The sequence below is a fragment of the Bos grunniens genome, chromosome 25, assembly GCF_055505025.1.
Source record: "Bos grunniens cultivar Pamir isolate PY7600 chromosome 25, Bosgru_T2T1.0, whole genome shotgun sequence".
Taxonomy (NCBI): domain Eukaryota; kingdom Metazoa; phylum Chordata; class Mammalia; order Artiodactyla; family Bovidae; genus Bos; species Bos grunniens.
The window spans coordinates 29791703-29812002 of NC_141189.1; the positions used below are offsets into that span (position 1 = coordinate 29791703).

General features: G+C 45.6%; 1 protein-coding gene and 1 pseudogene across 10 annotated transcripts in view; one reads left to right on the plus strand and one right to left on the minus strand.

Annotated features, from left to right (window-relative positions):
• The window catches only part of MRTFB (myocardin related transcription factor B), a 317022-nt gene that overhangs the window by 205787 nt on the left and 90935 nt on the right, over positions 1-20300 (minus strand). For 4 of the 10 annotated variants that reach the window (XM_086375687.1, XM_086375688.1, XM_086375684.1 and 1 more), the window contains exon 3: positions 18524-18601. The exons of 2 other annotated variants lie outside the window; for them this stretch is intronic. The gene's annotated coding sequence lies outside the window, so the exon portion shown is untranslated. Of the gene's footprint in view, positions 1-7495; positions 7683-18523; positions 18602-20300 lie in introns of those variants that run through there. 4 more of the 10 variants (XM_086375682.1, XM_086375691.1, XM_086375683.1 and 1 more) reach the window with 3 other exon arrangements.
• LOC147345383 (splicing factor 3B subunit 4 pseudogene) lies at positions 7778-20264 on the plus strand (annotated as a pseudogene).

The following is a 20300-nucleotide window of genomic DNA, read 5'->3' on the forward strand; positions in this document are numbered from 1 at the left end:
GCAAGGTCAGAGAGAGAGGCAGGAGGGGCCTCAAATGCTGGGTCGAGTTTGTTCTTTTCTCAAGGACACTGATTATCCTGCTCGGAGTGAATCACAGCTTATTTTTAATTTCAAGTCTGCTATTGTTTTATTACTTTTCTTCACAATGTCTTTCTCTTTTACAGGTGAGAGGGGAAAGAGGAAGAAAAAAAGAGAACAGCAACCTCAATCCAAGCTGCTGTTGGCAGTGACAGTGGTAGAAGAGGCACTAAGTGATGAACTTCACATTCTTCTTAATTCTCCAAATGTTCTTACCAAGCCAGAATTGTTCCTGTTACTAATTAGGAAGCCGAGGCTCAGAGGAGTCAAACAGATCCCCAGATGTCCACTGAGCTCATAAATGCAGCTATAGAATTTAACTGCAAGCCTGACTTTCAAGGCTTTCTTTCTCTTCAGACAAAAAAAGGATAAGGGATTCCGCAGAATTTGATGCTCGTTAAAAACTAATTAGAATTTCAAGGTATATCACCTTCTGTACTTACACAGAAATAAATAGCCTTCATACAATCAAAACCACTTAAAAAAGATAAAGACTTCACTTATAAAAACATACACATATGTATATATAGGCATATATATAAATATGAAATGAAAATGCAAGTCACTTAGTCATGTCTGTCTCTTCGTGATCCTATGGACTGTAGCCCACTGGGCTCTTCTGTCCATGGAATTCTCCAGGCAAGAATATTGGAGTGGGTTGCCATTTCCTTCTCCAATTCACATAAATATACACACATATAATACATTTAATAAGAAATGGGAAAAACCTGTATGAGAAAAATTTGTGCTCTAGAAGTCAGGAGTAAAACCAAACAAATGAAAAAAATACATCATGGTCTTGGAATGGAAAATTCAATATCAGAAAGATATCAATTCTCCCTATGTTAGTTCATAAATTTAACATTATCTCAACTTTTTTAAAGTGTGTTTTTCTTTTCTGGAACTGACAAATGATTCTAAAGTTCACATGGAAAAATAAACAAGCAAGAATGGCCAGGAAAATGAAGGGCAACAGGACAAACTAGTTTTACAGGCATTAAGACATCTTATAAATCCAATAATGTGTGCTTGTGCGGGAACAGAAAGACTTAATGGAACTGACCAGAAAGCCCAGAGAGGTCTCCCAATATATTTGGAAATCTGGACTATAATGTTCTGAAACAAATCGCTAAAAATTAGTGGTAGCCATATGGATAAAGCTGAATCTATATATCACCCCTGAATACCAGAATAAATTCTAAACGGATCAAAGATTTAAGCTTAAAAATGAAACCATAAAGGGAAAAAAATCCTTAAAGAAAAGAAACATGGGCAAAATCCAAATTCTTGGAGGACTTTTCATGACTCAAAATCCATAAAATATTAACTGCTTAAAATTTAAAGAAAAAACTTTAAAGCCTTCTCTATACCAAAATACATTAAAGTAAACTTTTGAAAAATGACAAGCTTGAGGAAACTGGAATTTGCATCACAAAGGTCTATTTTATAAATTCCTAGAAATTGTTAAGAAAAAAATTCAAAAGAAAAATGTGCAAAGGGCATGAACAAATAGTTCACAGAAAAGAAACAGCCTTAAAAAGAATACATTTGAATCAGTTCTAATGAGGTGGATGAAACTGGAGCCTATTATACAGAGTGAAGTAAGCCAGAAAGAAAAACACCAATACAGTATACTAACGCATATATATGGAATTTAGAAAGATAGTAACAATAACCCTGTATGCGAGACAGCAAAAGAGACACAGATGTATAGAACAGTCTTTTGGACTCTGTGGGAGAGGGCGAGGGTGGGATGATTGGGACAATGGCATTGAAACATGTATAATATCATATGTGAAACGAATCACCAGTCCAGGTTCGATGCAGGATACAGGATGCTCGGGGTTGGTGCACTGGGATGACCCAGAGGGATGGTAAGGGGAGGGAGGTGGGAGGGGGGTTCAGGATGGGGAACACGTGTACACCCGTGGCGGATGCATGTTGATGTATGGCAAAACCAATACAATATTGTAAAGTAAAAAAAGAAAGAAAGAGCCTTTAAGCATGTGAAAAGATGCTCAGCCTCCTTCATGATCAAAGTAATGCACATTAAAACCACAATGAGTTACTTTCCACCTTATTGGACTGATACGAATCCAAAGGCTGGTAAATCAGCCTATTACAAGAGGCTGTGGAGACAGATACCTGCAAGGGTTCAAAATGGTACAACCCTGAAGGTGGGCAGCATTTATCAAAATGTATAAACGCACTGCTCACGGACCCAGCAATCCCACTTCCAGAAAGGTATCCCACAGATACACTTCACATATATGAACTGACGTGTGCACAACGTTATTCACCACAGGCTGTGACTGGAAGACTGGAAAACATTCAACTATCCATCAATGGGGGTTAACTTCAATAAACTATGGCACAGGCCACACAATAGTATATCCTGCATCTGTTAATAAATGTTTTCTATATACTAGTGTGGAAAGATGCTAAAGGTACACTACTGGAAAAAAAAAAAACAGGGTCAGAATAATTTATGTAGCATCCTACATATAAAAGGAGTGGGTATATATAGTATACTAGTATTTGCTTGTATCTACACAAAGAAACAACAGACATCTATAGGAAACAAATAGAAAACATTCTCTAAGGCTGGAGACAGCATGTTAAACCAAAACAATACTGGAAATTAGACTCCTCAAAATAGATTTTTTTAGTTTTTGAATCACATGAACATTTTATATATACAAAAAGAATTTTAAAGTGTTAAAAATGTACTTCATAGGAGAAAGAGAAAGAGAACTACTTATCACCTAGAGTCAAAATCCAACACACATTAAAAGGGAATGTTTTCCCAAATTAGGAGTTTGAGATTAACAGATACACACTTTTATACATAAGATAAACAACAAGGGCCTACTGTATAGCACAGGGAACCATATTCAATATCTTATAATAACCTAAAATGGAAAAGAATCTGAAAAAGAATACATATGTGTGGGTGTGTATATATATATGTATGTATGTATAACTGAATCACTTCGCTGTACACCTGAAACTAACACAACATTGTAAAGCACTACATTTCAATTTAAAAAATAATAAAAATAAAATAATTTTTCTATGAATTAGATGTTAACAAGCAAATTTAGTGTGACCATCACTAAAAATCACACAAGACAATTTTTAAGTTTTTCTTTAATCAAGCTAAAGCACATTTTAGTAATCTCTAAAAGCACTATTTGGAGGACAAGAAATCAGAAAAAAGAATAGAAAAAGTATAACGAGGATGCTTTCGCCTAGTGGTTCTCAAAGTATGGTCCCTGGGCCAGCAGCATCAGCATTATCTGAGAACCTGTTAAAAGTGCAAATTCTCAAACCCCAGTCCAGACCCACTGAATTAGAAACTCTGGGAGTGGTAGGGAGCAGTTCTGGTGATAAGCACCCCAGTCTGAGAGTCAGTGATCTGGCCAAGTGCTCGATATACATCTTCATGCATCACTTGAGGAGAATCTTATTAAAAAGCAGATTCTGGTTCAGTAGTCTGAGGTAAGCCCCAGAGCTGGCATTTCAAACAAGCTTCAGGAGGCTGCGAGTGTGCAGCTGGTTGAGGGAGCATACTTACAAAGAAAAGCTCAAATCCACCTGGAAGAAGGTATGCAGTCTTCAGTGGTTGAGTTTCCTATGAAACCTGCCCTCAGTAGGGTCCTTACACAGATTTCTAGGCTGGGGGACACCACGTAGCCTCCCATATAAATTCTGTCTTTAACACAGAATAAATACACTCAGTGAAAAAAGTCAAAGTTGCTCAGTCGTGTCCGACTTCTTTGCAAGCCCACAGATTGTAGCCAGTCATCCTCCTCTGTTCGTGGAATTCTCCAGGCACGAATACTGGAGTGGGTTGCCATTCCCTGTTCCAGGGGATCTTCCTGACCCAGGGATTGAACCCAGGTCTCCTGCATTGCAGACAGATTCTTTACCATCTGAGCCACTATATCTTATTAAAATAACAGTGAATTGTTGAAATTCAACTTAAGGATGTCTCATTTGAGACAACCTTCATTTATAAGTGGACGTAGGAATCTTTCAGAATGGGGGAAGAAAAAAGAAGGCACGTTCATACATCCACCTGGTTATACTGTCTGATTACCTTTACTTCAAACATTAGCCACACCATCTTCTCTCCATGAAAAATGATCAAGCAGTTTGTTTCCTTCTAAACATATTTTCAGATGGTTCTTATACTTACAAACACTAATTCTCCATTTGCTTTACATGGGGGAGAAATGTTTATAGGAATCTTCCAAGTAAAGAATTCTAATTTAGATGGAAGAACCTGGAACTGGTATGTATCTGCATTTTGCAAGTCATTCTTTGGACAAAGGTTTTGGTGTTAAACATGAATCAAAGTGCTGACATTTCCGCATATCCCTACCTCACTGCATCTAGGACACCATCATTTCCATACACACTATTATTCAGTGTAACACTAAGAACAAAAGCTGCCAATGAAGCCCTGACATGTCAATTTAAGACAAGAGTCTATCTCAGACATGCATCTTAAAAATCAATGAAATGGCTTAATTATAAATCTCAGAGATATGTACATAATAAATTATGCATTTTCATCTATAGAAGCATGGATTTTTGTTCACTCAACAATTTGTCCCCATACCTAAAACAGTGAAAAGTTCCAACACGCACATAATATGACTCGGTTCATTTTTGTACAGGAGTATTTTTTTAAAAGGTAGTGATTAAAAAAGACAAAAAAGGAGTGACCTCTTTTTACCCTGAAACATAATACTGCTTGTGCAAAGTAATAAAAAGTAATCATTCTTAATTTGGATAATTTTCCCATCTGGAAGGATTCAATGTATCTATCTCTAGGCAATTTAAAATACATCCTTCTATTCTGACAACAACCTTACATGTTTGTTTCCATAGCACCTTTCAAAAGTAACAAGCAAATGAACAACAAACATCTTCCAGCAAAGAAGTCAGTTTATCTATCCAACAGAAAGGAAAAATAAACTTCCTGTGTGGATTTAACAAAAGTTGAAGAAATTCATCTTGTTACACTATAGCTGTATAAGAGCTGGAGTTGAACTATCTTAACTCAATTTGCATTTTCCCCATGGCAGTAAGACTAACTCAGTTTCAAATGAAATCAGAATTTCTAATGAATCCTATCAGGAGCACAGAGGACAATGTAACTATAGTTCATTTTAATTTTCACTCTTGTTCAATATGTATTGGCCAAATTCTCTAACATGGATATTAGTAAGCAGAAAGAAAGAATGGCTTCCCCGATGGCTCAACAGTAAAGAATCCGCTTGCAATGCAGGAGCCGCAAGAGACACGGGTTGGATCCCTGGGTGGGGAAGATCCCCTGGAACAGGGCACGGCTACCCATTCCAGTATTCTTGCCTGCAGAATCCCATGGACAGAGGAGCCTGGCGGGCTACAGTCCATATTGTCACAAAGAGTCAGATATGACTGAAGCGACTTAGCACACATGCAGAAAGAACAGGGGAAAAAATGTTCCAACAAAAACTGTCAGTTAAATTCTGCCCTCTTCCCTGCTATAACTGAGTTTACAATTTAGAGTCACTCTCAATGGAGCTAGACCTTGAGACATGTGAGGTCCTCTGACATGCTTAGTTACCAAAGTGATTGGGGTACACCACTAGCATTTGCAGCTTGGGAGCCAAGATGCTCCAACTTCTCACAATGCATGGACTAGATCCACATAATGAAGATTTATCCTGGTCCTGAGACTGTTCAATGACCAGCCAGATTAATCACCTTAACTGGCCTTACTTCAGAACATAATACTAAATACTTTACAAGAAATTATGGAAAAACCCTAGGAATTTAAGAGAAGGTAGCTAAAGCAAGTTAAGACTGAATGACTAGGGTCTGAAAATTAGTGACTATTTCCACACACCAAGCATTAACTCAACATACAATTGCAGTGTCAGGACACTGAGCTTATCTACCCTATGTGAGATACTGCCACCGAATCAAACAAAAACCCTTCAATCTAGCTAATATTTTATTATCAGAGAGAAGCAGTAGGAATCCAGCATGTTGCCTCAAAGCAGCAGTACTTCAAAGCTTGCGGCACAAAAGATGCCCTACAATGTTGTTTGAAGTCTGGCATTCACGGAAGGGCTATATTAGTATTATTTCTATGTTGACTGAGATAGTCTGTACTTTGTCTTGTCCTGTTTACTCCTAACTCAATCTAGGCGTGTATCTTCATAATCCTAAATAAGTTACTCCAATACTTAAGGTGTCCTCCACTCCCGTGTCTACCTAGACCTCTAATCTTTCCTTTCCTTGTATGAAATAGCTCCTGACATTTTTACCTCTCTTCAACCCAAGCTTATTTACTAGAAACAGGTAGGAGCACTCCAGTCTGCAGCACAGCAGTAACGTGCTAGACATGATGTGGCAATGCATGTCATGTATTGTTCTTTTATTTCTAACATTTAAATCGGAGCATCACAGTGGTTTTCACTTACGTACGTAGGTAGCTTTTATGTCTGATGAATTTCATTGGAGCTGTAAAGGGGGCTTTACAAACAGTTGCTGCAAAGGGGAGGGGCCTTGGTTCTGACAAAGTTGAGCACTACCGCTCCAAAGACTGGAATCACGTGCCGAACAAAAAAACACAAAAGTTTCCTTTGCTTAAAGCAAGCCCTGGGCTCCAATATTCCACTTCCATTCGATCGGACATCCTATCCCAGACACACACTGCTGCTTTTAAGCCCACTTCTGCCCTCACACAGGGCCAAAGAAAAGTTTTTGTCCATTTCGGAAACAGGGACCCTTTGGGGAAGCTGACAAAGGCCGAGGACTCTCCTCCAAGAAACTGCTGTGCCATGCTGCATTCAATTAGGAGGAGAGAGGGGCCCCCCCAGACACACCCTCTGCAGCTCAATCGGAACCTGAGAATTCGAGCCCTAAAACCCCGCGAGTGGGGGCGGGGAGAAGGATGGGAGGCAAGGACGGGGCGGGGCGCTGGAGTCGCGGTGCCCGGGTGTGAACCCCGACTCCACCGCGTCCCAGCGGCGTGACCCTGGGCAGGGCGCTTCACCTCTGCGTGCAGCCCCGAGCGGAACCGCTTAAGTGCCGGCAGACGATTAAGGCTCACTGAACGGTGTTGCCGCGCCCGGCAGCGCCGCGTCCTCCCGCGCCAACGCGCCGCCGGGGGAAACTGAGGCGCGCCCCGCGGTCGCACCCGCGAGCGGACGCGGGCTACGAGGGGACTGGCCCGGCCGCCCCGCGGCCCCGGCCCGGCCGCCCCGCCCCGCCGCGCCCGCTCGGGTCCCGGGACAGCGCGGACCGGGCGACTCCGCTGCAGCCGCGGGGCCGACGGAGGTGGCCGCCCAGAACGCGGGCCGCCCGCCCGCCCGGCCGGGTCCCCCGCCTGGCCCTCGATCTCCGCCGCTCTCACCCGCTCCTCAGCCCAAACGGCAGCCGCCGCCGCCCGCAGCTCACCTCCCGGGCCGCCACCGCCGCCGCCGCTGCCGCCGCCGCCGCCGCCGCGCGCGATCTCGCGAGACTTCGCTCCCCCCGGTGCTCCCCCGCCCTCCCCGCGCCGCGCGCGGACCCCGGCCTGGAAACTGCTGGACTCCTTCCTCGGGAGCGGCCCCCTCGCCTTCGGGTTAAGTCTAGGCGGGCTCGCGTCCTGGTCCCTGCGTCCGTCCCGCCCACCTCCGTGAAGGTGAAGGGTTAAATGCCAGGTGCGGGTCGGCCTCCTCCTCACCTGGCCGGCCGGGTGCGCGTGCGCATGCGCGCGCCCCGGGCCCTGGACCTTCGAGCCTTTGCAAAAGCTCTGACCAGAGTGACAACAGTGATCCCTGCAGCCAGTGTTGGAATGCGTCCTGGGTACCGAGTACTTTTAAAACTTCCTGGGTCCTCACAGGTTCCACCATGAAGTGGGTATTACCATGCTCTCCTTTCTAGAGGCGATAAAACGGAGGCTTGGCCAGGTTAAGAACTACCTCTGGGTCACGCAGCTAGGAGTGGGCATCCGGGGTTGTCTGTTACTCAAACCAAAGCCCTGATTTCCCGCCTCCATGACGATCCCCAGGCCCTGTCCCTGTTCCTTCTTCCGCTGAGGGCGCCAAATCTCAGCCCTTCTTTACTTCCCTCCCACGGTTCAAGCTCTCCTAGGAGGGCAGTTGCTACAGTCCCTCTGGTTTTATAAAGCTGCAGTCAGGAAAATGCTTCTCTCTCATTACCCAAACTTCCTAAGGCCTCCCTGTGCCAGACCGTGTCTCCTCTTTAGACTGGTGGCGTTTTGATGATAGCACGGTAGGATGGGACACAAGACATAGAACCAGAATGTATTTACATGGATGTTAGGGTGCTCCGAGAAAGGTGTGACTTCTTCCTGGGATAAAATCTTAACCTTATATAATTGTTTCTAAAAAAAAGACGGGCTAGCAATTATTGAGGGCATTTCAAGGTCACTACCAATATTCTTCTGAATCAGATCATAAGAAAATGGAGACTCAAGGAGATGAAGAAATTGGCTCAAGTCTCCACTGTAAGATGAGGTTTGAACCTGAATCTTAGTCCAGAACCCAGTACTGCCTCGCACTAAAGTCCCATGAACTAGCAAGTCTGGGCCAACAAGCTGCTGTAAAATCGAAAGCCTTGGAGGTTCTAGCTATTCCTTTACCTTGCATGAGGGTCTGCAGGGGCTTGCCCAGCCCACCTGACAGTCAAATCTATCTCAGCAAACGCTGGCCTGCCCACCCTGCAAGCCTGCCCAGTCCCTCTGAAAATAACACTGCTTCCTGCTTATATGCAGAGTACATCATGAGAAACGCTGGGCTGGAGGAAGCACAAGCTGGAATCAAGATTGCTGGGAGAAATATCAATAACCTCAGATATGCAGATAACACCACCCTTACGGCAGAAAGTGAAGAGGAACTAAAAAGCCTCTTGATGAAAGTGAAAGAGGAGAGTGAAAAAGTTGGCTTAAAGCTCAACATTCAGAAAACTAAGATCATGGCATCTGGTCCCATCACTTCATGGCAAATAGATGGGGAAACAGTGGAAACAGTGTCAGACTTTATTTTTGGGGGCTCCAAAATCACTGCAGATGGTGACTGCAGCCATGAAATTAAAAGATGCTTACTTCTTGGAAGGAAAGTTGTGACCAACCTAGATAGCGTATTAAAAAGCAGAGATATTACTTCGCCCACAAAGGTCCGTCTTGTCAAGGCTATGGTTTTTCCAGTGGCCATGTATGGATGTGAGAGTTGGACTGTGAAGAAAGCTGAGTGCCAAAGAATTGATGCTTTTGAACTGTGGTGTTGAAGACTCTTGAGAGTCCCTTGGACTGCAAGGAGATCCAACCAGTCCATCCTAAAGGAGATCAGTCCTGGGTGTTCTTTGGAAAGACTGATGCTGAAGCTGAAACTCCAGTACTTTGGCCACCTCATGCAGAGTTGACTCATTGGAAAAGACTCTGATGCTGGGAGGGATTGGGGGCAGGAGGAGAAGGGGACGGCACAGGATGAGATGGCTGGATGGCATCACTGACGCGATGCACATGAGTTTGAGTGAACTCCGGGAGTTGGTGATAGACAGGGAGGCCTGGCGTGCTGTGATTCATGGGGTCGCAAAGAGTTGGACACGAATGAGCGACTGAACTGAACTGAACTGCAGGCCAGAGGTTATAGATACCCTCCAGGTTCAAACATCACCAAATCCACCTGATGAATGAAAGAGAGGAAGGGAAATCACAGACCATGGGCAGTGACAAGTTACCAAGCACTGTACCAGGTGCTGTCCATTCATTAGGTAATTTCCATTGGGAGGGAGGTATGTGTTCCCATTTTGCAGATAAGGAAACAAGGGCCTAAGGGTACATACAGGTGCTAAGTGGGAGGGCTGGGGTTCCCACCAAGTCAGTCTATCCCAGGCCAATAAACTTTGGCCTCAGTGACCAACAAGTTTCTCTCCAGACTCAAAAGCCTGTATCTTCATACAGCTGAAAAGTTAGATATCTCCTAAGATCAAGACTCCAATCTCAGATACCATTTATATAAAATAAAGATGTAAATAGGCTGTTGGGAATATGCACCCAGTTAATATATGTGAAGCATGTGCAAAAAGTGCCTTAAGCACTCAGTAAATTATAGCTATTATTACATTGGTAGGCTGTTTATTTTATTCTTTCCCCATCTCCCAATATAAATTCCAAATCAATTTGGAGGATGTGGCCTTATCTGCTCAGCCATGGGAATAAAATTAGTTTCTAACACACCTGAAACAATCCACTGCTTTTTAGTGGATGAAATTACCCCCACCCTTCCTCCTGATGGTGGAAAGAGACCCGAAGACTCTCCTGGAGCTTTGATGTGCTCTCCCCTCCCAGTTTCCTGGGTGACTGGCAACCTGTTTTATAAAAGCCTCCCCTTATACAGGAAAAGCCACCCAAATATTTTTAAGTTGTTAGCAAAATAAAAAAAGAAACGTTCAAGCTGAAACTTGGTAAGAGAATTTTGTGAGGTTGGGGGTTAATATAAGTACTATGATGTCATGAGGAAAGTTTGTATAGGAATTGAAGCTGCCACCACCCTCAGCCACAGTACCCTAGGTTAGGTTTCTACCCTGATACAAGACACGTCACAGGTTCCCATCAATGACAACAGCTCAGCTCACCCCGAACTGATCCTCAAAGGGCAGGGATGGATGTAACAGGATCCGTGGAGGGCATTACAGATGGACCAAAAAATTCTGGGTGATTCTAAAATATTTACACCTCTAAGGGTTTAACCTGTGGTTTCCAGAAAGCACTATTAAAACGTTTTTGATTCAAGAGTAACTTTATAAATGCCCATAATGGGATTTGTTTCATGCTCATTCACTCAATAAAAACGTAAGCACTTAAGTGCCAATTACTGTGTTAGTAGCTGTGAGCAAGACACAGTCCAGGTTCTCATCACATTGATGGCCTAGAGGGAAGAGGGATGTTAATTTAATAACGGAACCAATAAATGTTGAAATATTATGTGATAAATAGAATGAAAAAGAAGAGCAAATGACCGGGGGGGCGGGGGTGGGGGGAAAGCCTCAATGGAAGGGTAGGAAAGAACTTGGCTTGAATTTGAGTTCTGGAGGGTGCATTAGCATGAACTAGGCAAAGAGGAAAGAAGAGAACAAGGAATAGGAGATAGGGATGGCTCAGCAAGGAATAGAAGAGGGTGGGAAACTGGGAGATTAGGGTGGACTGGGGCCATAAGAAGTATCTCAGGGACTTCACTGACGGTCCAGTAGCTAAGACTCCATGCTCCCAATGCAGGGGCCCTGGGTTCGATCTCTGGTCAGAGAACTAGATCCTTCGTGGCACAACTAAGAGACATGCTGCAACTAGAGATTCTGCATGCCCCAACAAAGGCCCAGCACAGCCAAATAAATGAATATATATATATATATTTTTTAAAAAAGGCATCTCAGGCAGGTACATACTCTGAGCACATGGGGACAGTGGAGAGAAGAGAACCCAACTGGAGATGAGAGCGTGTCATGGACAATGCCATTGGTTTCCACATACCCATCCTTCCCCATTGGGCAATCCAAGCTCATTACCTCCAGCCAATCTGTATTTGAGGAAATCTCACATCATATGAATACATCCCACCACCGGAGTGTAGAAATCAGGATGCAAATATCCTGCTTCCCTCGCAAGCAGGACAAGGGGTATGACACAGGCTCTGCTGGCCAGAGGTATCATGTGAAGCTGAGCCTCATTTCTGTTGATGTGACTGGTGGCCAAAGTGACTGGCTTTGGGGTGGCAGTTGCAGGGCCGAGCTCCCAATGGAGAAGCCACATGAGAGCTGATGGCAGTGGTGGTCGTGGTGACGGCAAATTCAGGCGGGCTCACGGGTTGCTGATTGGGCCAGGCGTGCAGTGTGGTTTGGGGCATTTTTCCTAGAAGCTTAGCCTCAATTTCTTTCCTCCAGCCCTCCCAATGATTCTGTGGGAGACCTAACATCCTTTATTACATTCCCCTTTCTGCTTAAATCAGTCAGCATTTCCACCAAGAACGCTGACCTCTCACAGCCCGAAGCTGGCTGGAGCCAATGAGACTTGGAGAGAGACTCCCTGGGGCCGTGGTGAGAGGAACCTTCTCTGTTGGAAGAAAGAGCCCCAGGAAACCAGCTCGATCTTGATAGCATTCCTTAGGCAGGTCGGCAGGGAGTCCATCGGACCCATTCATGTAGTCACCTATGTCTTAGAATGCATGGCCATTTGGAATCTATGGCTGGTTTACCCACAACAGAAGCGAGAGCTGGGGAAGTGGTTAATTGAGAATAAAGGAGTCATAGGAACAGTCTCCGTGGTGTTGTCAGGAGATTGACCTTCATTACCTTCATTGGTAATGAAGACCTTCATTTGACTTTCATTAGACCTCCCAAGATCTAAGGGAAACAAAATGACCTAATGTTAACTGTCCAGTCCTCTACAAAAGCTCTTTTTAGTAACAGGTCAAAAGGTATATAATAAGATGTCTTGGGCATGTGGGTCTCTTCTGGTTGTCTGTGCCAGAAGCTGTCTCTGTTACTTTCTGACTTTAAATAAAACTGTTAAACTGCTGAAAAGACCCAAGCTACTGTGTTCCTTTGATCCCAGAGTGAATTCTTCCCTTTGAAGATCACGAACCTGTAGCCGACACTCCCTGCCTGGCTTGGAATCTCAGTTGCCATCAAGGGTTTCCACAACTGAGGGATACGATAAGGTCTGCTTGGCACAGCAGAGAAACCAAAAGATCTGGATCCTTGACTACATCACCAAGCTGCTAGACTGATATCAGACCTGTAAGGCCCTGGACATCTCCTTCTCTGCGCTAATGGTGCTCATCACAGTTGGGTCCAACTCTTTGCAACCCCATGGACTGTAGCCCACCAGGTTCTTCTGTCCGTGGAATTTCCCAGGCAAGAATACTGAAACCGGTTGCCATTTCCTACTCCAGGGGATCTTCCCAATCCTGGTATAGAAACTGCAGCTCCTGCGTTGGTGGGCAGATTCTTTACCACTGAGCCACCTGGGTAAGCCCCTCCCTGAGCTAATGCATGATGTCAAATCAACCTGAGTTGGCTTCTCTGTGAATGCAGCCCAAACATTCACAATGATGCAGGAAGAAAGAAGCAACTTATGGAGAATAGTGGAGAAGGCAATGGCACCCCACTCCAGTACTCTTGCCTGGAAAATCCCATGGATGGAGGAGCCTGGTAGGCTGCAGTCCATGGGGTCGCTAAGAGTCGGACACGACTGAGCGACTTCACTTTCACTTTTCACTTTCATGCATTGGAGAAGGAAATGGCAACCCACTCCAGTATTCTTGCCTGGAGAATTCCCAGGGACGAGGGAGCCTGGTGGGCTGCCGTCTATGGGGTCGCCCAGAGTTGGACAGGACTGAAGCGACTTAGCAGCAGCAGCATGGAGAATAGACATGCATCTTTTCTGGGTCTGTCAGGAACCACCCAAATCCAGGGAACCTTTGTCTACCAGCCTCCTTCACCCCCACCCAATATCAGTCCCACTCAGGCGAGCCCTGAGTGAGAGTGAGTAAAAGTCGCTCAGAAGTGTCTGACTCTTTGCGACCCAGTGGACTATACAGTCCATGGAATTCTCCACGCCAGAATACTGGAGTGGGTAGCTGTTCCCTTCTACAGGGGATCTTCCCAACACAGGGATCGAACCCAGGTCTCCCACATTGCAGGCAGATTCTTTACTAGCTGAGCCACCAACCTGGCCCCAAACACTTCATTCCAGGAAACACATTCTTACATTGCCCTTCCCAGCCTTGGACTGTCTCTTTGAAGGGCACCAAGTGGTTCTGTCACTTGCCCAGCTCACACATCTGGTAAGTGGCAGAGCTGAAGGTCTGGAGGCAAGCCAGATCCCAGACTTTTAACCACTATGTTTAATGCCATACCCCATCCAGTCTCATTCCATTAAAAAAAAAAAAAGAGTGTGGCCTTGAGCCAGGAAAAAAAAAAAAAACAGATGAAGAGCTCAAGTTCAGCTCCATATTTGCTATACGGCCTTGAGCAAGCTTCTTAATACTTACTTTCAGATGTAAATGAAGTTAATGATGCCAGCCTCATAGAATCTGGCAGTTATCTGTATGACTCACCCACGACCTCTGGCTCCCCACCTTCTGGGCACACAGTGGAACCCACTTCCTGGACCCCTGGGTTGGAGTCACATGAGTAGTCCCAGCCAAAGAATGTGAATGGCGGGAATATGTGTCACTTCTGGCATGGTGTTCTGTTGAGCAGAGCCCCCAGCCTGTCCATCATGGACACATGATGTGAGCAAAAACCAAACTATTATTGTTGGCAGTTGAAAAGACCCTGATACTGGGAAAGATTGAGGGCAGGAGGAGAAGGGGATAACCGAGGATGACATGGTTGGATGGCATCACCGACACAATGGACATGGGTTTGGGTGGACTCTGGGAGTTGGTGATGGACAGGGAGGCCTGGCGTGCTGTGGTTCATGGGGTCGCAAAGAGTCGGACACGACTGAGTGACTGAACTGAACTGAACTGATGTTTGTCAAAGCACATACTAGCCTATACTGATCGATACATACAGTACAGTCATTTTCTCATTTGCTCAAGAAACACTTCTCTGTTGTGGTTCAAACCCCAAATGGACAAGAAAGAAAGCATAGGCAGCAGTCCTGAAGGTTCTAGTGCAATACATCTGAGAGGGGGCCCAGTCCTCTGCTTTTATCCCCCCAGTGATTCTGATTCCCTGGCAAGTCTGAGACCCTTGCGTTACTATTGCCCCACCATATGATAGTAGAGTAGGGCAGGGTCCTCACCCTTGAGGGCCACACAGACTAGAGATGACAGCTACAGAGAGAAAAGTTAACAATGCAAATATGGTTTTGTGACCTGAAATCTGTAACATTAAATGAGTATATTTAGGAACTCTCTGAACTAGGGGGGCTTCCTTGATGGCTCAGTAGGTAAAGAATCCAGCTGCAGTGCAGGAGATGCAGGAGACCTGGGTTCAATCCCTGGGTCAGGAAGATCCTCTGGAGAAGGAAATGGCAATCTACTCCAGTATTCTTGCCTGGCAAATCCCATGGACAGAGAAGCCTGGAGGGCTACAGTCCATGGGGTCACAAAGAGTCAGACACAACTCAGTGACTAAACCACTGTGAACTAGACAGTTGTCTGTGTAATAGAAAGTAAGTGTGCATCCTGGCAAATTCATCCATCAATGGTGTGACCCAAGATGGGGGTACTTGGACTCCCTATTTCCTCATCCTAATATATACGGTATTATTTGTCTCCGTTTATTTGCTTATTTGTTTTCCAAATATGAACATCGAAACTCAGATGTTCTAAAACATTGCCCATGGTCACACAGCTAGTAACAAGGCTGAACTGGAATCAACACCCAGGTTCTTCTGTATCTAGACCCCGCCTTCTTAAACGCTGGTGTAGCTGGTTCACGCAAGGCCTCTGCCTGTCTCTCCAGCTATAGCTCTTCATCTAGAACTCTCTTCCCCTTCCCCTAGAACCCTAGCTTCTAGCCACACCAAACTACTTGCCATGCTAACCCAACTCTGTATTTCACACCTTGGTGGTCTGGCTCCTGCTGGTCCCTCTGCCTGGCTTGCCTTTCCTCTCTTCCAACCACCCTGTCTCCCAATACTGGCCAACTCTTTGCATCCTCAGTTTGAAGGACCCAGCCTCCACGCTTGACCACCCCCCACAGCGTGGCACTACATATGGCCCTGCAAGTGCCTCCTCCATTTGATTGCAGCCTGTGGAAGGAGGACCCTTCACTTCCTTTCCCGAGGCTGTCTGATTAGCATTGTGGGCCCTTGTGCTAAAGCTTCAGCCACAACCACCTGAATACCTAGCTCAGGGAAATCAAAGCCCTGCAGCTTACAAGCCAGGCCAAAGAAGACCACACAGCAAAGTATTTCAGGAAGCAGGTTTGGGGTTCTAAACTAGCCACTTTGTTGTGTTGTGACTGCAATCCCCATCTGTAATATCTTGTGAGCCTCAGTTTCTCAGATGAAAATTGGGACTAATGACAGTACCTGCTTCGCATAGTTGTGAGAATTCAATGAGATACAATGTGTACAGTAAATTTATGCACAACTGGGCTTCCCTGGTGGTCCAGTGGTTAAGAACCTGCCTGCCAACGCAGCGGACTTGGGTTCGATGCCTGGTCTGGGAAGATCCCATGTGCCACAGGGCAATTAAGGCCCCGCACCACAACTTCTGAGCCCGTGCTTTAGAGCCTGTGAGCCAAACCTACTGAGCTAGAGCGCCTTAGAGCCCTTGCTCCACGACAAGGGAAGCCACCACAATGAGAAGCTTGAGCACCGTAACTAGAGAAAGCCCCCATGCAGCAATGAAGACCCAGCACAGCCAAAACTTTAAAAAATAATAGTAATAAACAAAATTTTAAAATGTACACATACCGCCTGGCTCATAAGGAAGAACTGGATTAATTTCCAGTCAATTTCATATTGTTACCATTGTCGTCATCATCTCCTTGTTACTACTATTACTACAACTCAGCATGCCCCCATGCCTATCATTGTTAATATTATTGCTCACCACATCCTCCTCCGTTCCCAACAGCCCTAAGTGTCTTTGCTGAGCATTCCTTCCAAGAACAGACAGTAACCTTAGAATTCTTGAAAGCGATTCTTCATTGTCCCATTGATGGTTCAGTGCCCGCAATGACTTAGCATCCAGGGCACCCTCTGCTTAGTCAACTCTTGAGGAAGTCTATGGCTGCCAGTACCTTTTCATCCAGGCTTCCTGGATATAGGTAAGAAAATATGGGCTAGACTGAGGCTCTCTCTCACTGACTTGACATCATCCCCCTCTGGGTTCATTCCGGGTTCGTTTCGGGTTAGACCAGACCGCTGCGAAGGTGTTCCCTCCTCTGGCCGTGAGATTGGCAGAATCCCAGTCAAATAGGCCTGTGGGCTTCTGTAATTGTTGATAACACCAAAAGGAATAATACTTCCAACAGGCTTTTGTTTTTCCCCAGAGGGAGCTAAAAGAGTCAGGCTCTTGAGTTTCAAATAAAAAAGTGCTTCATATGCCATCAGAGAGAGCCACCCTTGCTCTTCCTACATGTTCGGAGGGTGGAGGGCAAAACACGGGTTTTCAGCAAAGAATTCCTTGAGGTTTCATGCTGAACAACTCCAGGCTGTTATGAAAGGACGGAAAAACAGAACATTCCCCCACACCCGACATGTAACAGGAACAGAGAACGGAAGAGGAAAACCAAAGCTCAGACTAGAAAATTTTTAAAAATGTAAAGTTGGCTTTTCTGATTGACAAGGTTCTGAAGACCCAGCCATGAATGGTTTCTGCTGGGATTTGCATGTAAGTGAAAATTCACAAAGTCTGTGAAAGTGGAAATACAGATTAAGAAGTCAGAGGGAAAGGGGACAGCATTGTGTGTTGGGAGGGGCAGGGGGCAGAAATCAGTGAGGAGGTAAGAGGGCTGCCCACAAGAGGCAAAGGGTTTCCAGGAGCAAGGACGGCGGTCAGGGTAGGAGGCCCACAAGGTGAGCGTTTTCTCCAGAGAGGGAAAAAAAATAGGCAAACTTTTTTTTTTCCTCTCCAGAACCATGTTGATATACAGCTGCTTGAATAAAATTTGCATTCCCATCTGACTCATTTCATAGGAACAATGAGGTCACATTCCAGAGCCTCCTGCACCCCACTGCTGATAAAGTGTGTAATTAGCGCTTTTTGCATTAAAAAGGACCATGAATTCTACTGGGTTCTCTTGGAGGTCAGCCCTGGGATTTCTTTGGAAGGAATGATGCTAAAGCTGAAACTCCAGTACTTTGGCCACCTCATGTGAAGAGTTGACTCATTGGAAAAGATTCTGATGCTGGGAGGGATTGGGGGCAAGAGGAGAAGGGGACGACAGAGGATGAGATGGCTGGATGGCATCACTGACTCGATGGACATGAGTCTCAGTGAACTCCGGGAGTTGGTGATGGACAGGGAGGCCTGGCGTGCTGCGATTCATGGGGTTGCGAAGAGTCGGACACGACTGAGCGACTGATCTGATTTGATCTGATCTCTTGGTCTAGCTTCTGACAGCAACATCTAGCATTCAGTATTGTATTCTCACATCGGTCATTTCCAGGGGAGAAAAGAAGAGCGCAGGGATGAAAAGGGCACATTTTACACAATTTATCAAGCTCCTTGATTACAAAAAACAAATGAAGTTACAACTCAAGAAAGTTACAAATAAGGAGAGAGACATGAATGACCCTACAGTGATGAATTGAAATCAGTAGTATCAGTATGAACTAAAGTTTAAAAAAATAGATACAAATATAAATATAGAAGTGTGTGTTCCTGGATTAGTATACATAATATATCTCCAAACTCTGAACACTGAAAAGACCTAGAAGCAAAGAATCCCCAGTAGCAATGAGCACACTTACCACCCAGATCTTGGTTTCTAAACACCATTCTTCAATGAAAGGAACCAGGGCTCCTTGGAGAAGTGGTTGATTCCAAAGCTGGAGCAAGGAAAATACAAGATCAGCCTGGAACACCATGTATTGCCAGAAAATAGAGAATTGCTCAAAAAAAAAAAAAAGGCTGGGGGCTTATTAAGGATATAGGAGCTCTCAGTGGTCAAAGCTGGAATGATCGGAGCAACAAAATAATGATAGTATTGGATTATAAGCCATAGAATAAAATAAATACCCATGAGTCCATACTGATGGAAGGAAGGGAGTCTTACCTTAAAGATGAATTACAATTAATAAATGTAGAAGGAATGAGGGAGATAAAAAACCACCACTAGAATACCACAGTAATAGTCAGGGGTGGGATCACTGCCTGGAAATGGTGGGAGCGTTTTTGCCATGGCAGTCGGCAGATCTCTGAGTGGAACCAGGATGCCGCTGTGTATGTGGGGGGCCCCGATGAGAAGGTTAGAGAACCACTGCTGTGGGAACTATTTCTCCAGGCAGGGCTAGTAGTGAACACGAATATGGCAAAGGATAGCGTCACTGTGGGGCAGCACCAAGGCTACGGCTTTGTGGAATTCTTGAGTGAGAAAAATGCTGACTATGCCATTAAGATCATGAACATGATCAAACGCTATGGGAAGCCAACAAGGGTGAATAAGGCATCAGCTCACAGCAAAAAGCTGGATGTGGGAGCCAACATTTTCATTGGGAACCTGGACCCACAGATTGGTAAGTTGCTTTATGATACCTTTAGCACCTTTGGGGTCATCTTACAAACCCCCAGGATTATGCGGAACCCTGACACAGGCAACTCCAAAGGTTATGCCGTTATTAATTTTGTCTCATGTGATGTTGTGGATGCAGCGATTAAGGCCATGAACAGGCAGTACCTCTGTAACCACCTAATCACTGTGTCCCACGCATTCAAGAAGGACTCCAAGGGCGAGAGTCATGGCTCAGGCACTGAACAACTTCTGGCAGCACAGAACCCACTCTCCCAGGCTGACCGCCCTCGTCAGCTGTTTGCAGATGCAACCCCTCCTCTGTCTGCTCCCAATCCTGTGATATTATCATTGGGGTCTGGGCTTCCTCCACCAGGCATGCTTCCTCCTTCCCAGTACTGCCTCCTGGAGCCCTTCCACCTGAGATACCCCCAGCCATGCCACCACCACCTATGCCTGCTGGGGCTGGAGGACATGGCCCCCAGTCAGCGGGAACCCCAGGAGCTGGATATCCTGGACACAGACACTCACATCCTCACCCATTCCTACTGGGTGGGATGCCCCATCCAGAGATGTCTTAGAGGCAGCTGGCCCACCATGGCCCTCATGGCTTAGGGCACCCCCACGCTGGGCCCCCTGGCTCTGGGGGGCAGCCACCACCCTGACCACCATCTGGAATGCCTCATCCTGGACCTGCTCCAGTGGGCAAGGACCCCCCAGCCCTGAGGGCCTCTGTTTGGTTCTCCCATGGGTCACTCAGGTCCTATGCCTCTGCATGGTATGCGTGGACCTCCTCCACTGACGGATACATTGGCCCTCCACGACCTCCACCCTACAGCTACCAGCGGGGAACCTTCCTTCCACCCAGACCCACTCCCCAGCCTCTAGTTCCCCCTTGAGGCCCACTACAAGGCCCTCTCCCTCAGTGATTTCTCACTGTCTTTCCTCCTGTTGTAGCCTCCCAATATCTATTCACTTTCTTGGACCAATCAGAGTGGCTATAGCTTCAAGGGGCTAAG